This window comes from Rousettus aegyptiacus, unplaced genomic scaffold, assembly GCF_014176215.1.
Source record: "Rousettus aegyptiacus isolate mRouAeg1 unplaced genomic scaffold, mRouAeg1.p scaffold_m13_p_3, whole genome shotgun sequence".
Classification (NCBI taxonomy): domain Eukaryota; kingdom Metazoa; phylum Chordata; class Mammalia; order Chiroptera; family Pteropodidae; genus Rousettus; species Rousettus aegyptiacus.
The window spans coordinates 79274203-79290585 of record NW_023416306.1 but is presented as its reverse complement, the minus strand read 5'-3'; the positions used below and the strand labels follow the sequence as shown (position 1 = coordinate 79290585).

Below are 16383 nucleotides of genomic sequence, written 5' to 3'. Positions count from 1 at the left end.
ATGCCTACAGCACCTGGTCTTCCTAGGTGGTCTCCTATCCAAGTACTAACCAGGCCTGACATTGCTTAGCTCCCAAGATCAGATGGGATCAGGCTCGTTCAGGGTAGCATGGCCGTAGGCCTTCTTTTTTTAGGGGTTAGACAAGCTTGAACCTTATAGACCACAGCTTCTAGGACAACGTGCATCTTACTCTACCACATGAGTCCCAAAAACCTTATGGTGGTGCCTGAGAGGTGAGGGGCAGATGTTCTAGCAAAGTCTGCAGGGTCCTGCAGCAGAGGCAAGTCCTCACATGTGAACATTATATCATCAGTGTAATGGGCACATTTTACTGATTTGGGGAAGGAGAATAGAAACAGATCTTAGGCAACCATCCCATGACATATTATGAGCTGTGCAGGTAGCTTTGTGGAAGTGCTTGAAAGGTCTAGTGTGGCCTGTCACACCTTAAGGCCAATTGATCTTAGCTATCAGAAACCTGTCCTGGTCAAAGTGTTTCCATGAATATCCTTGAAGAGGAAGCACTTTTTTCAGGAATACTTTTTCAAAAGCATCTGAGTAAAATAACTGTCCGCAAATGACAAATGACTTAAAAATGACCATGATTAAAAATCTGATCAGAGTTCATTATATTGCAATTGACAAGGAAATTTGGTTATTTTTATGACAAATTTTAAACTAATAACTAGAATTATGGCTGAAAGCATTATACCAAGACATACCAAGTTTTTAAGATTTTCATAGAAATATACCCAAAGGAAAGTTTAGCATCGTTTTTCGTTTGATAATGCTTTCCATGTAATTTAACATAAACAAGCTTAATTAGTTTAATATCTCCTTTTTATAAGGAGAGAGAGCATATCTTTTGACATATTCCAGGGGACCTCTGAAAAAGCTCAAAGTTAGTTTAAGGTCAACAAAACTTCATTTAGAATTTGATTTTGGGGAAGTTTGTCAAAAATTTCAAAAGATTTAAAACATTTCACCAGTCACTGTGAAATAAAATTTATTTACCCACTTAACCAAAGTAACAATTAAAGACTCCAAAGGCAAATACAGAAAGTTACATAGTTGGAAAAAAAAAAAAAAAAAAGTTTAGCTCTTTTAATATTGAAAAAACTCAGGTTTTTTTTAAAGTAATCAAACACCTGATAAAGATAACATGAAACACAGGAAATTATTTTGCTAAAACATGGAATCTTTGTTTTCATGGCAAATTACTTAAAAGGTAAAGAAATACCTTTCACAATCCCATAAAAAACAGACCAATAGTCCAAGAACACTTTGTCCTTTTAGTAGATGAAATAAAATTGTTTCAGTTTGCATAAGTACATTATTGATATTAAGCCAATTAAATAGAGCTCTTTTACAAATTAATTTTGGCAATACCTTCTGGAGGCAGAAAAAAAATCACATACATTTATCATGTATCCACGGACATATATAAATATACAAACGGACACAAACAAACCCCATAGCTTTCATTCCAAAACTTTAGAGTAATCTTATGGAGACCGTAGAATAGATTTTGGGTAAAGGAAGCTTCTACAGCAGTCTATATTTTAAAAGCCTCTTTCCTCCTTTATTTCCTTCAGTCTTAGGCAATCACAGGCAGTGTTTTTGTTACTTCCTGGGATGTTTACATTTCAAGAGTATAATAAGATTTAGAATTTCAAGGGCCAGAGAAAGAATGCAAGTTTTCTCCTAGGAGTTATGGGATATATTTCTCTATTAGAAGTCTAAGGTAATTGCTATTTAAAATTTCTCTTTGTTTTAGGAGTTGGATGGCATGGTATACTCCATCCTTTGTACTATCAGTCAGCTACTGTTAAGTCCTCCCTTTTGCTCTCCTCACTTTCCCAGGGATTGCACTTCTTAATGTCTTAATCATGCTTTGTCACAAGCACTTGGATCTTGATCTATGGCAGCTTGTGCCCTCCTAGCTTTGTAAAACAGCATGCTAAGGTCTCCAACTTATTGTCCTGCTCTTCCACTTTGCCAGCCCTGAAGCAAATAGAGTAGTGGACAACCTATGTCCTTTTCTAGTCTCAGCTCTTAATTCAACTTTCTAACTTGAGTTTCAGCCTCTAGTTGGGCATTGGTGCCCAGCCACACTGCCCACAATGGAGGCCAGCCCACAGTGGCAGTTATTTGTTTCTCTTCTTTGCCCATGCTCTATGTGCAGTTCCTCAACTTAAGAAGTTGATGGTCAATTCAGGATTTCCCCCAAAGACACCTTTTTCCCAAGGCTCATTTCTTTGGTCTCTTGGCTGGGTCACCAATTGTTGGTTCATAAAATAGCCCTTGTATGCAGAAGGCCAGAACAGATGACTTCAAATCGGTAGGTGGCAGGTTTAAGAACATACATACTATGATACATATTTATTAGGCTTATCTTAGGTGTCACAAAATGAATAGACCTCTGCCCTGCCCACCAGAACCTTAAAGTTTATAAAGAGGCTTTAACTGGGCTTGATCACATGTATTGTCCAGATGGTCTCAACAACACGGTGCTCTCAAGCCTACGTCTCTGAAAATGGCTCCTAATGTGGGAATGGTGGGCAGAACGTACATTCCAAGGACTTTTTCAAGCCCAGCTTGCTGGTCATCTGGTGGTCACATCCTCTTGATGACTTCCTTTAACGAATGAGTTTGCAGAGGTATATCACTGAGGCTTTAAGGAGCACTTACTTGGTGACTTATGGCATTAAGAACACTTTCATGTGCTCAGACATTTGTATATCTTCGTTTGTGAAATGTCTATGCAAGTCTTTGGCTCATTTTTAAATTTGGGTTATTCATCTTTGTAGCCTTGATTTTTAAAAGAATTCCTTAAATTTTTTTATAAGTCTTAAAAATTTTATTTTGCCTCTGGCAACCACCAAATTTTTTCTCTGTATCTATGAGCTTTTTGTGTTGTTGTTTTAAGATTCCACATATAAGAGGGATCGTATGGTATTTATCTTTCTCTGAGGAGTTTTTTATATATTATGCTTACATGTCCTTTTTTGTATTTAGGTATTATAAATATTTCTTCCAAGTCTATCTTTTCTATTATTTTCTTAATGCTGTCTTTTGAAAGGCAGAAGTTTTAAGTTTTATGAAGTCCAATCTGTTAGATTTTACAGTTATTTTATTTTGGCATCCTGTCCAGTAGGCCCCTTTCCCCCTGTGGTCACTGTACTAGCTCATTGCTTCTGAGTTCCAAACACCCTTCAATACCTTCTCTGAGATGACATTTTTCCTTCTCAGTGAGGGCAGTGTCAGGGCACTTGGTAGACAGATGCTGCAGGAGGAAGAGGCTCTATTGCCGGGGGTCTGTGGTGTGAGGGTGAGGGCATCTGGTGCCCAGCCACAAGCACTGATTGGTGTCCCCTTGCCATCTTGCAGCCCCATCCAGGCCTAATGATTACTTTCCCGTGGCCTCTTGATCCAGGTTTTGAGCTCCAGGCTTCTATCTACTTCCTGATACCCTTAGTTCACCCACCGTGTGCCTGACCACCAGGTATAGAGCCTGTACCATGGTGGTTGCAGACCAGCCTGGCCCACACAAGCCAGCAGACTTCCCTGATGTCTACTGGACTCAGGCACGCCTTCTCCATTGAGGCCTCGCCACTTCCAAGTTAGCTCTCTCTCAGTTTTGGGGTTCCCTGGAGCTTTCTTATATCTCAGTGCTTACTATCTCATTGTATTAAATGTCCTGTTCAGATCTCTGTGTGGTCCCTACTTCCTGACTGAACACAGATCAACAAAGCCACAGAGATACTCTTTGAGAAGGTCTGTTGCCACTGAGATATTAGATGCATATGTATATATTTTACCATTGTAACTATTTTTAAATGCACAGTTCAGTAGTGTTAACATTGTTGTGCAACAGCTATCTAGAGCGTCTTCACCTTCCCAACTGAAACTCTGTCTCCATTAAACATGAATTCCCTATCCTTGTCCCCAAGACCCTGGCATTCACATCCTACTTTCTGTCTCTAAGAATTTGTCTGTTTGTGACTGGCTTTTTTCACTGAGCATAATGTCTTCAAGGTTCATCTACGTTGCAGCAGATGTCAAAATTTCCTTCTTTTCCAAGGCTGAAATACATATACTCACATTTCTTTATCCATTTACCTTGGCTATTGTGAATAGTGCTGCTATGAATCTGGGAGTGCAAGTATGAGACACATTATGTTGATGACTGCAGTAGGAATCAACAATGGCTATTGCTAACTGGGTGTCTGCTTCATGCTAAGAGGAGGAAGGCGAGGGTCAGAAAGGCCATGTGGGAAGGCTTGGGTGGAGCCCCCAAAGCTGGACCCAGAAGACAAGCATCCTGAGTCATGTTTGTGTTATGCTGCCAATGGTGGCCCGAGGGGCGTGGGCACTGTTTGCACCATCCCCCTACACTCTTGCTACCTTCCTCACATACACAATGCTCACACATATATACACATGTACACACACAATTACATGCTCTCACACTCTCATAGATGTACATGCTCACACATAATAAGACACACACACATACATGCTCACATGTGCTCTCTCTCACACACACCCTCCACTCCTAGCTGATCTTCGCCTACCTTTATGATCTTCCAGAGTGGGAAGGACTCAGTCTAGGGCTCAAACTCCTACTGACAGCCCCTGACTTCTCTGCATGTGACGTAGCCATCAGGACCTCCTTAGAAACACCGCCATCGAACCCTCTGCTCCTGGGGACATCCATAGGACATTTTCAACTCTGGGTTGCTTCTCTTCTGGCACCCAGGGACTTTCCTGCTACCTAAACAGAAAATGGTCAGGAAATGAAGATTCTATCAACCAGAGAAAAATCTAATTTAGTTGACAAAATGTACAGTCAGAAAAGCATATGGCTTGACACATGTAGTTTTATTAGGTGGCATTGATATTCAGAGATTGTCAACAATGATCAACAGCTGGGCAGGGGCAGTGGGATTTTGTGATCTCTGTGTCAGCACCCCTCCCAGGCTCATAAGTCTTGGCTCATTTCTATCCCATCTCAGTCATAGTTGTGTGACTAGGTCAGATCCTCAGCTAGGATGCCTCTGACAGGCCAGACATTGTGCTAGGTACTTTATTTATTAATTTTTTAAATTAATTTTATTTTAAATTTAAGCATAGTTGATGTGCAACATTATATTAGTTTCAGGTGTATAATATAGTGATTAGATATTTATATACCTTCCAATGTGATCACTCCACCAGTTCTAGTAATCTTCTGTCACCATTGCAAATTTATCAAATATTATTAACTATATTCCCCTTCACTTTATTTAACCCATCTCCCACCCCCAACCCTCTGGCAATTGTTTCTTTGGATCTCTTTCTCTGAGTCTGTTTTTTTGTTTTGTTTTGTTTGTTTCATTTTTTGAGATTCCACATATAAGTAAAACCATATGGTATTTTTCTTTCTCTGTCTGACTTATTTCATTTAGCATAATATCCTTCATCCATGTTGTCACAAATGGCACTATTTCATTGCCAAGTAATATTCCATTGTGTATATATACCATCTGACTTATTTCATTTAGCATAATATCCTTCATCTATGTTGTCACAAATGGCACTATTTCATTGCCAAGTAATATTCCATTGTGTATATATACCATCTCTTCTTATCTGTTCATCTATCAATGGACATCTATGTTGCTTCTACATCTTGGCAATTTTAAAAAATTCTGCCACGAACATGGGGGTGGATATATCTTTTTATTTTTATGTTATTTTTATTTTATATTTTAGGCGAGACAACCTTTGGTTGACCTCACAGATTGCAAGGACCTCGTCAGCTTACAATCCCTTATTTTTTTATTTTTTACACCTATAGCACCTGGTCCACCTAAGTGATCTCCAATCTAAGTACTAACTAGGCCTGACCCTGCTTAGTTTGAGATCAGATGGGATCAGGCTATTTCAGGGTAGCATGGCCATAGACTGCATATATCATTTTAAAGCAATGTTTCCATTTTCTTCAGATGCATACCCAGAAGTCTAATTGCTGTGTTGTATGGTAGATCTATTTTCAGTTTTTTGAGGAATATCCATATTGTTTTCCATAGTGGCTGTACCAATTTGCAGTCCCACCAAAAGTACGCAAGGATTCCCTTTTTTCCCACATCTTCGCCAACACATAGTATTTGTTGACTTTATGATAATATCCATTCTGACTGGTATGAGGTAATATTTCATTGTGGTTCTAGTTTGCATTCCCTGTTGGTTAGTGATATTGAGCATCTGTTCATCTTTCCGTTGGCCATCTGTATGTCTTCTTTGGAGAAATGTCTCTTCATATCCTCTGCCCATTTTTTGATCAGATTGTTAACTTTTTCATTATTGAGCTGTATGAGTTCTTTATATATTTTTGTACATTAAGCCCTTATCAGATATATCATTTGTGAATACATGCTTCAATTGAATAGGTTGTTTTTTTTGTTTTGTTAATGGTTTCCTTCTCTGTGCAGAAGCTTTTTAGTTTGATGAAGTCCCATTTATTTATTATTGCTTTTGTTGCCCCTGCCCAAGGGGACATATCCAAAAAGATATTACTCAGTTTGATATAAAATAGTTTACTATCTATGTTATCTTTTAGGAATTTTATGGTTTCAGGTCATACATTTAAGTCTTTAATACATTTTAAATTTATTTTTGTATACGGTGTAAGAGAGTGGTCCAGTTTCTTTTTTTTCCATATATGTGTGTGTGTGTGTACATATATATGTGTATATATATATATATACACACACATACATACATATATATCTGTCTGTATGTCTATATATGTGTGTATATATATACATATATATATATATATATCCAGTTTTCTCTTTGCCACTTATTGTAGAGACTATCTTTTCTCCATTGTATATTCTTGCCTTTTTTTCTCATAGATTAGTTGACCATATAAGTGAGGGTTTATTTCTTGGCTCTCTATTCTGTTCCATTGGTCTATGTGTCTGTTTTTATGCCATTGTCATATTGTTTTGATTACTAAAGCTTTGTAGTATAGTTTGAAATCAGGGAATGTGATACTTCCTCTTTGTTCTTTCTTAAGGTTGCTTTGTCTATTTGTAATCTTTTGTAATTTCATATGAATTTTAGGATTATTTGTTTTAATTCTGAGAAGAATGTCATTGGTATTTTGATAGGGATTGCATTGACTTTGTAGATTGCTTTAAGTAGCATGGTCACTTTAACAATTTTAATCCTTCCAATCCATGAACCAGGTACTTTATATACTGGGTTATATATGGCAAGTGTGACTACAAGCAACACAAACTTAAAAGTACCAGTTGTTTAAACAAGAAAGGCATTTCTTTCTTATTACATACAGGATGCCTTAGGCAAACAGGACAGAGCCAGTGTGGCAGTTGCATGCAGTCAAAAGTCCAGTTTCCTCTATTTTCCCGCTCTGCCACATTCAACACATAGCTTCCACTTAATGGTCTAAGATAGTTGCATTAGTACCAGCCACTGTGCTTGTATCCCAGCCAGTGGGAAAAAGGAAGAGACAAATAAGAGGTGCACCCTACGCTCAAACACACTTCTCAGATGTTTCTGGACAGCTTTACTGACATCTATGTCCAGAACTCAGCCACGTGGCCATATCTAGATGCAAAGAAAATGGAGAGATGGGCTTTCTATCCAAACACCCATGTTCCCTATTAAAGGTCAGGGTCTCTGTGATGGAGGAAGGAAAGAATGGACAGTGGAGGGCACTTAAGCATCTATGTTACACATAACTAATTCTAATAACTTCTAATAATTTCTAAAGGTTGAATCTTATTTATATATTTTTTGTTTAGTAGCCTGATTACACAATGTGAAGATCAAAATGGCATATAGTGAAATCTCTCCCTCCCTCTTTACTCCCCAAAAGGCAAGCAATTCTCAAAGTGGGTCCCAGGACCAGCCCAGCATCAGAGAGGATTTTTTAAAATGCAGCTATCCAGGCCCCTGCTCCTGTGTGGGGGTGATGCCAGGAATTAGCCTTTCAGCCAGCCCTTGGGGTTTCTGAGTCAACTAAAGCCTGAGAGCAAATGTGTATGTCAAAGCCCACTTATTACTGATGTTGCTGCTTCACTGGGCAGCATGCAGGATTATAGACAACTTTCGTCCTTTAACAGCTTGATTGGGACATAATGCGTATACCCTACATTTCACTCACTTAAGTGTATACCACTTAAATATATTCAGAGTTGTACATCCATTACCATAAATAGTTCTTGGACACTTTGGCCATTCTTCCTTATTTTTAATTTAATTTTTGACTAGTCATATTCAAATGACTCAAACATTTTAAGAAGGCCTCCTTCCATGCCTGTTCACCCCCACTCAGTAGCTCCCACACTCAGGTAACCACTATCTTTGGCACTTGTGTTTCCTTCCAAATCTCTTGTTGGTAAGCAGCGAGTTGGACGCCGACATGTGTTCTTTATTCATACACATGGATGAGATCAGACCATATTTTCACAATCTTGCACTTTGCACCTTTCCTTAACTTTTTTGTTTAGTGACAGGGCTCACCTGACCAACCCCTGGGGGTCTCAGGGGCTCTGTTGGTGACAGGTACGTTCACAGCAGGAGCAGAACCAATGAGGCCTTGGACATTCCTGTCCCAGGGTTTCTTCCCACAGGGTCAGTTCTGGGATGCCAGGTAGATGGGGGATGGTGACATCCCTTCTTCCATGCTTTTCTTCCACAATTCTGAGCCCAGGGCGGGGTCCTTGGGGCTCTGACATGCACTCCACTATGGCGCCAATCTGTTAAGTCTGTCCCACTGTGGAACTGTGAGCTCACAAGGGCTCTGCTGGGGTCTGTGTGGGGTATGTCCTCACAAATGTTTGTTGAATGAATAAATGAGTCAGTCTTTCCCCGTATCCCTAGCAGTAACTCTAGACTTTGGGCACTTAAGTTTCCTCCTCGGTAGGATTGGGACTACAATCTTCACTTCACAGTGCCATGGTGGGATGCATTGAGAGACAGCCATAGGACTGGAGAAGCAGAAATGTTTTCCTCTCCCTCCCTTCTCAGAAGAGAAAAGTAGCCATGAGCACAGATGTCACTCTGTCAAGTTTAGTATTTCTTACCTTCAAGTTCTAGGAGCCTAGTTAAGCCTTATGGCGCTGATTATGCTCCCATGATCCATGGCTGGGAACCAGCAGGGGGTGTAGTGGAAGGGGCCTGGAAAAGGGCCTGCAGTGCAGGGGACTTAGCTTGGAGAGGGCTTAGGACTTAGCCAGGGGTGTGTGGAGAATTTAGCTAAAGATTTTATTGGACACAGGCAACCAAGACAAAAACACTTTTCATCAAAATTAAACACTTTTGTACATCAAGAGACACTATGAAGGGATTGAAAAGACCACCCATAGAGTGGGAGAAAATATTTGCATATCACAGATCTGACCAAAGTCTAGTGTCCACCGCATAAAAAGAACCCCTGAAACTCAACAGCAAATAGACAAGCAACTGGATTCAAAAATGGTCCAAAGACTTGAACAGACATTTCTCCCAAGAAGATATACCCAATGCCAACAAAAATGGAAAGATTTTCAACATCACTAACCTTGGGGAAATGCAAATCAAAACCACTTCACACCCATTAGGATGGTTAGAATCACAAAAATGGAAAATAAGTGTTGGCAAGGATGTGAAGAAACTGAAACCCTCATATGCTGTAGGTGGGGATGTAAAATGCGGCAGCCACTGTGGAAGATAGTCTGGCTGTTTTTTAAATGGTTACCATAGAGTGAACTTATGACCCAGCAACTTCACATAGGTATATACAAAAATGTACACATGGATGTTCATAGCAGCCAAAAAGTGGAAGCAACTCAAATGCCCATCAATGGGTGATAGATAAATAAATTGTGGTCTATCCATACAATGGAATGATAGTCAGACAAAAAAGAAATGAAGCTCTGACACACGCTACAATGTAGATGAACTGGAAAACATCAGGTGAATGAAAGAAGCCAGACACAAAGGCCACATAGTGTATAATTCTGTTTATATGAATTGTCCTGAATAAGCAGATCCAGAGACAAAATGTGGACTAGTGGTTGTTAGGGTCTGGGAAAAGGGATGGGCAGTGGAGAGTAACTGCTTGATAGGGTCTTATTCCCCCACACCCTTTCCCAAATGTTATTAAAGGGAAAGCAATGATGATAAATCTCTAGAAGTCAATTGTCTGGGATTTTATCCTTAAAAATGTGGCTTTTGATTTCCAAACACATGCTAGAGTGTACCAAGCAAGTGAGAAGCTGAAATTCTAAACTGTTTATCATCCGACTTTCCCAAGACTGTGGTCTATCTTTGCGTCCACAGTAATTGCCTGAACAGCCCCTATGGCTCTTCCATTCATTGTAGCTCTCTGAGCTCTTCTATATGCAGTGATTGCAGAACTGGGGCAGCTCCATTAAGAGCTGCATCTCCTGTGTCAAAAGCAAGAACACGCTTGTCTGAAGCAATAGGTAAGGCCTCTAGTGCTTAATTTGCATTAGCAACTGTGTCCTGTGTTAGGCCTCCTGGACCGCAATGAGAACTGTGCTGATGCTGAAGGGGATCCAGAACGAAATCAGCCTCAAAATGAGAATTATTTACATCCACATTGACTAGGGCCTGGCATTTGTGGTTGCATTGTCAGCATTTTTTTGTATTGTCAGGTACCAAGTCCTTGTATTTTTCAGCATTATCACCATATTCTAGTACAACAGCTAAAGCTTCTTAAATCTAGACAGGACAGCTAACATCCCTGAGATACTTTTCAAAGAACTTAGCCTGTCACTGCTCTGGATATTTTCTAAACTACCTCTGTCTTCAATCTGGTAGTGTCTGGTTTTATGATTTTCAAGCCAAACAATAAAGTTTCATCTTTGAATTTGAAGCAGCAGGTCAAGGTAGTCCAGGGCCACCAGCTCTATAGGGACGTGGTCTCACTTGTCCTTTGGTCCCTGGGATTCACCAGGAGAGCCAGGTCTTCTTTTGAAGTGAAGAAAATGTGCTAGACTTAGTGGAGATGATTGAAAGTCTGTTACTGTGCTGACAACCACTGGATTGTGTGCTTTAAAAGTGGGTGATAATGGCCCCATTGGCTTGGGATATGATTAGTGCTATTCATTCACACAGTGTGGGGGACCACTGCCTCTATCACCAATGCTGAGCATGGCTGAAGACAGGCCTAATGACCAGCAGGGTGTGGGTTGGACTGGTGGGGACCAGGCATAGACTAAGTAGTCAATCCAGCTGCCCCCACTCAGGCTGTGGCATAGGGCAACAGTGGGCTTTGGGAGGGAAAATGTGACCCAGCACAAGTGTGATCTTGGGGAGGCCAGGGGGCTCAGGATCATGAGGACTTCATGATCCTTCTGGGACTTCAGTGACTCATCCTCCTTTACTCTGGCCTGGGCTGCTTGCTCCAAACAGGCAGACATCCACTCTGTCACTCTCATGATGATCTTGGGGAAACTGAGGCCCGAGGGTCCAGTTTGAGGCAGTGCTCCCAACCTAGGCATGGCCTAGGATGGCCCAGGGGCTGGACTTGAGTCTAGGTCTCCCTTCCCATGGTCACTGTCTTGGGGCTAAGACTCTTGCTTCACGGAGACCCTGGAAGGGTGAGATGGGTTCGTTACCCAGCCCATTCAGCTCAGACCAGCTCAGGTCATGTTGAGGGGACGGAGATGCTAGAACCAGAGGGGTGGGGTCCCTTAGCTGGGACCTGACTATTTGTCAGGGGAGAGACAGATGCAGTGCTGATGGTGATTTTAGGGTAATAAGTGGCAGACGGCTAGGAAATGAACTGACTGGGGGCCTGGACAAGCCACTGTACCACGAGCCTCACCTTCTCCCTTGGTAAGCAGAGATGATGTTGAAAACACAGAACGCTTTGTGGCCAGGCACTGTCTAGCTTGTTGAGTCTTCCCACAGGTCTGAGAGTAGGCACATACTTGGTTCCTGATTTATAGAGCAAATGGCTAAGCCCAATCATGGGCATAGCTGGCCTGTCTGCTCAATGGGAGGGGGTCATCCACACTGTGTCCTCCATAAGCATGAGAGCAGCCTCCTTGTATGTGCATAGTCACATGTGTAGAGGCCAGGAGGTTTCATCTGGGCAGCTGAAGGTGCTGCTGCACTCTGTCCCAGACCCAAGACTCACAGCTGGAGCCTAAGCAGGGAGGGTTGAGAGGCCCTGAATCAGAGGGGAGAAGCTGAGCTCATGCCTAATAGAAGACATGGAAATTAGAGCTTGGCTGGCATACCACTTTTCTCCAATGCAAAGCCAATTAACATGCTCTGTAGGAGAGGCTGCGTGGCTGGTGGGGCTAAATTGGTACAGCCTTTCCTGAGGACAATTTGGTAAAATCTATCATGATCACAAATGCATAAACTGCTGCGCCAGCAACTGGTTCAGGGTTGGCCACATGCATGCAGCACACAGTACAACTGTGGGACAGCTATGGTTGCCATTGAGAGGTGCAAAGAGAAAATGAAATTCACCAAACAGATGTAACCAGTGCTGATATCTGGTATATTTTCTTGCAGTACTTTTCTCTGAGATCATTCTTTTATTTGCTGTTTTAACAATTGTTTATTGAGCTTCTGCTATATGCTATCCTTTCTTTTCCCCAGAACCCAGTGCTGAGTGTATCAGTCCAAGCAGTGGTAATGGGCAATCTCAAAGCCCAGGGTTTAGGATAAGGGTGGGGGAATGAAGAAGTGGAGGGTTTGTGGGTAGGGCAGGGGTGTACCTAGGCCCTCTTGGTAGAACCTGATTGTTTCCAATTTTGGCCTTTTTAGTAACTCTGAGATAAACAACTCTAGGTCTATATCTTTGCTTTCCTCAGGGTAGATTCCAAAAGGGAGTCCAAGAATAAGAGTAAGTGTGGGAGTTTGCCAAGCAGCTCTTCTGAAAGGCTGTCAGACTGACTAGCTCTCAGCCTGCCTCCTGGGCCCCTCTGCCAGCACCAGGCCTTATTGTTAAAACAAGGACCACTACTTTCCAGGTGAAGATGCCTTATGATAGTTCCTGCTGAGACCAAACTGGGTTCTATGCATTCTGTTACCTTTTGTCTGAGCATGTCCTCTGTTCTTTTTCCTTTTGAGGATTTGGGCTTTTCCATCCACATTGAACCTGTATTGCCTCACATGAGCTTTTTGGATATTAATGATGAGCCCCCTCACCTTCCATATCTGCTACAAATCTTTTACCTCAAGTGAATGCCTGTCTTTCAATCTTGTTTCAGAATATTTTTGATTTCATCAATTTTACTTTTCCTCTGTAAGACCCTTCCCCTCTCCTGGCTCTCCATTGTTCTTTTTTTTTTTTTTAGTCTTTATTGAAATCTGATAGACAATTAGTTGCTTGTATTTACATTGTATAATTCAATGAGTTTTTTCACTTTTAGTTGGCATACAATATATACCAGTTTCAGTTGTACAGCACAGAGATCCACCCCACTAAATCTAGTACCCCTCTTCCCCTTTACATATTTATTACATTATTAACCATTTCCTCATGCTATACTCTACATCTCTGTGTCTATTCTGCAACTATCCAGTTGTACCTCTTAATCCCTTTGTCTTTTTTTTCGTCCCCACAAACCCTCTCCCATCTAGTATCCTTCTAAATATTCTCTGTATCTATGAGTTTATTTCCATTTTTTTGTTGTTGTTGTTGATTTTGTTCTTTAGATTCAACATGTATGTGAAATTGTGTAGTATTTGTCTTTATCTGACATTTCATTCAGCGCAATACCCTATAGGTCCATTAAGGCAATATCTTTTTCCATCCCCCTCCTTTTAGTCTATGTGCATCTTTTTATCTGAAGTGAGTCTCTTGTAGGCAGCATATGTAAGGGTCTTGTTTTCTTATCCATTCAGCTATTCTATCTTTAGTTGGAGCACTTAATTCTTTTCTATTTGAGTTACTTGTTGATAGGAATGTAATTATTACCATTCTTTATTCCTGTTTTTGATACATGGTTTTTGTTTTGTTTTGTTTTGTTTTTTAAAAAAAGAAGTCCCTCCAACATTTCCTGTAATACTGGCTTGGCGGTGATAAATTCCTTTAGCTTATTTTTGTTTGAGAAGCTCTCTATCTGTCCTTCAACTCTAAATGATAGCTTTGCTGGATAAAGGAGACTTGGTTGTAGATCCTGGGTTTTCATGACATCAAATATTTTGTGCCAAGTCCTTCTGTCCTGCCAGTCTTATGGGTGCTCCCTTGTAGGTAACTAACTGCTTTTCTCTTGCTATTGTTAAGATTCTCTCTTTGTAATTAACCTTTGCATTTTAATTATGATGAGTCTTGATGTGGGCTCCTTTGAGTTCCTCTTTCCTGGTAGTCTCTGAGCTTCCTGGAGTTGTGTATCTATTTCCTTCACCAGGTGAGGGAAGTTTTCCATCATTATTTCTTCAAATATATATTCAACTTCTTGTTCTCCCTCTTCAGGTACCTCTATGATACAGATATTTTTACCTTTAATAGTGTCCCATAGGATCCTTAAATTATTATCATAGTCTTGGCTTCTTTTTTCTTGCCATTCTGATTGAGTGTCCTTGACTTCCTCATCCTCCATATCTGCTGTTCAATCCTATTCTTTATCCACTTTGTCGATTCTCTCTCATATACTCTTCATCTCAGATAATGTGTTCTTCATTTCCGACTGGTTCTCTTTTATAATTTCCATTTCCATTTTTATGTTTTTTACCTCTTTGTTAAAGTTCTCACTGAATTCATCTACACTTCCCATAAGTTCATTGAGCATCTTTATAACTAGTGTTTTGAACTCTGCATCTGTTAGATTGCTTGACTCCATTATTTTTGGATCTCTGTTCTATTCTCTCATATGGTTTCTGCTCCTTTGTCTTCCTATTTTGGCTGCCTTTCCATGTCTGTTTCTATGTATTAAGCAAAGCTCCTAAGTCTCCTGGTCTTATTAGTGTGGGTTTGTATAGGTGTCCAGTGGACCAATCCTGAGAGGGGTTCAGCTGTAGGCTAAATTTAGCCCTGGCCTGTGCCATTCTGGGGCCACCTGTTAAGATTCAGCAAGCAATCCACAGATATTGTGCTTATAGTTGCCTCAAAAGGCCACACCAGAAACTGAGGCCAGATGCCTCCAGTGTGAATCTAGGCGCTGCTCAGCAAGGAGCACCTGACTCACTGAGGGCACAACTGGAGGTGGCTTGGGTAGGACCATGAGCTGGGGGAGGCAGAGTTTCAGGGAATTCTCTGGGCAGAGCGACCTCTGTTACCCAGTTTGATGACTTCACAGCTATGGCAGCACCGAGTTCATGCACTGGGAGTGGAGAGGGCTCCACAGAGGAACAATGGATACTGCCGGCACTTCTGTACAAAGTGGGTCTTGCCTTGGCCCTTACTCCGATGACTCAGTGTCCCACTGTAAGTCCCTGGTGCCCCCGGCCACAGTTCAACCAGCACTGATGATCAGAGTGAGCAGGTCCGTCACCACAAAAGTCCACTCGCTGATGCAGCCCCATTAGGAGGTGTCTGCTGTTGCCACTGTCGGAGCCTCCATTCCACTCAGCTGCTTGGGACTGGGCAACCTTGCATCCTCGCCCCATCCCACCCTACCATTGCAGGGTGGTTTCTTGGATTTCTCCCTAATTGTATGGCTTGTTTATCTAGATCTCAGGTGATTTTTTCTTGCTGTTTGCTCCTTGTTTTTGTCACAACTTTGATTTGGTTGCCAGGGGGATGAACAGAGCCTCTATCATCTATGCCATTTTTTCCCACCCCAGCACCCCATTGTTCTTGTTCAGAAACTGACACACACTCATCTGACGACATTCGAAGCAAGTTCCCTCAGGGTGGGACAAAGCCTCCTTAGGACCTGGAGCCCTAGTTCTGTGGCCTGTTCACTGCGAGCCCTTGTAATGCAAGACGGGACAAATTTCCCCAAGTGACAGGAGACCAAGCTCTGCACCGAGAGAAGAGGGTCCTTTGGTGGAGAGGGAAGAAAGAATTCAACATACATGCCAAAGTTAGAGTCAAAATGAAAGTCTATAGAAAAGGGGTAATACTCCACAGACAGAGTGTGGTCAAAGAGTGAGAGGGACAGTTCAAGAGACAGAGTAAAGGCACTGAGAGGGACTCAGAGTATTCAGGGAATTCAGTTTATATGTCGTTCTTTAATTCTCATTTCCTTTGATATGTACATATCGTGAGAAAGGGGAAGAGTATGTAGTATGAAAAGGTAAGAATATGTAGAGTGAAAGGCCTGTTGGCCGTTCCCAGCCTTTAATCTGTAGGTTCCCCATGGTTTTAGCCACAGGGAATAACACTTGGTTCCTGTCTCCCCTTCCCAGGTGTGGAGAATGGGCCGTTAGCAATCCCAGTAGAACTCTTCCTTT

At 41.5% G+C, this 16383-nt stretch overlaps 2 pseudogenes; both read right to left on the bottom strand.

Moving 5' to 3' along the window:
• Position 1: 1 nt before the first annotated feature.
• LOC118601236 lies at positions 2-120 on the bottom strand (annotated as a pseudogene).
• A 10174-nt stretch (positions 121-10294) lies between these two features.
• On the bottom strand, positions 10295-10874 carry LOC118614977 (annotated as a pseudogene).
• Positions 10875-16383: the final 5509 nt, after the last annotated feature.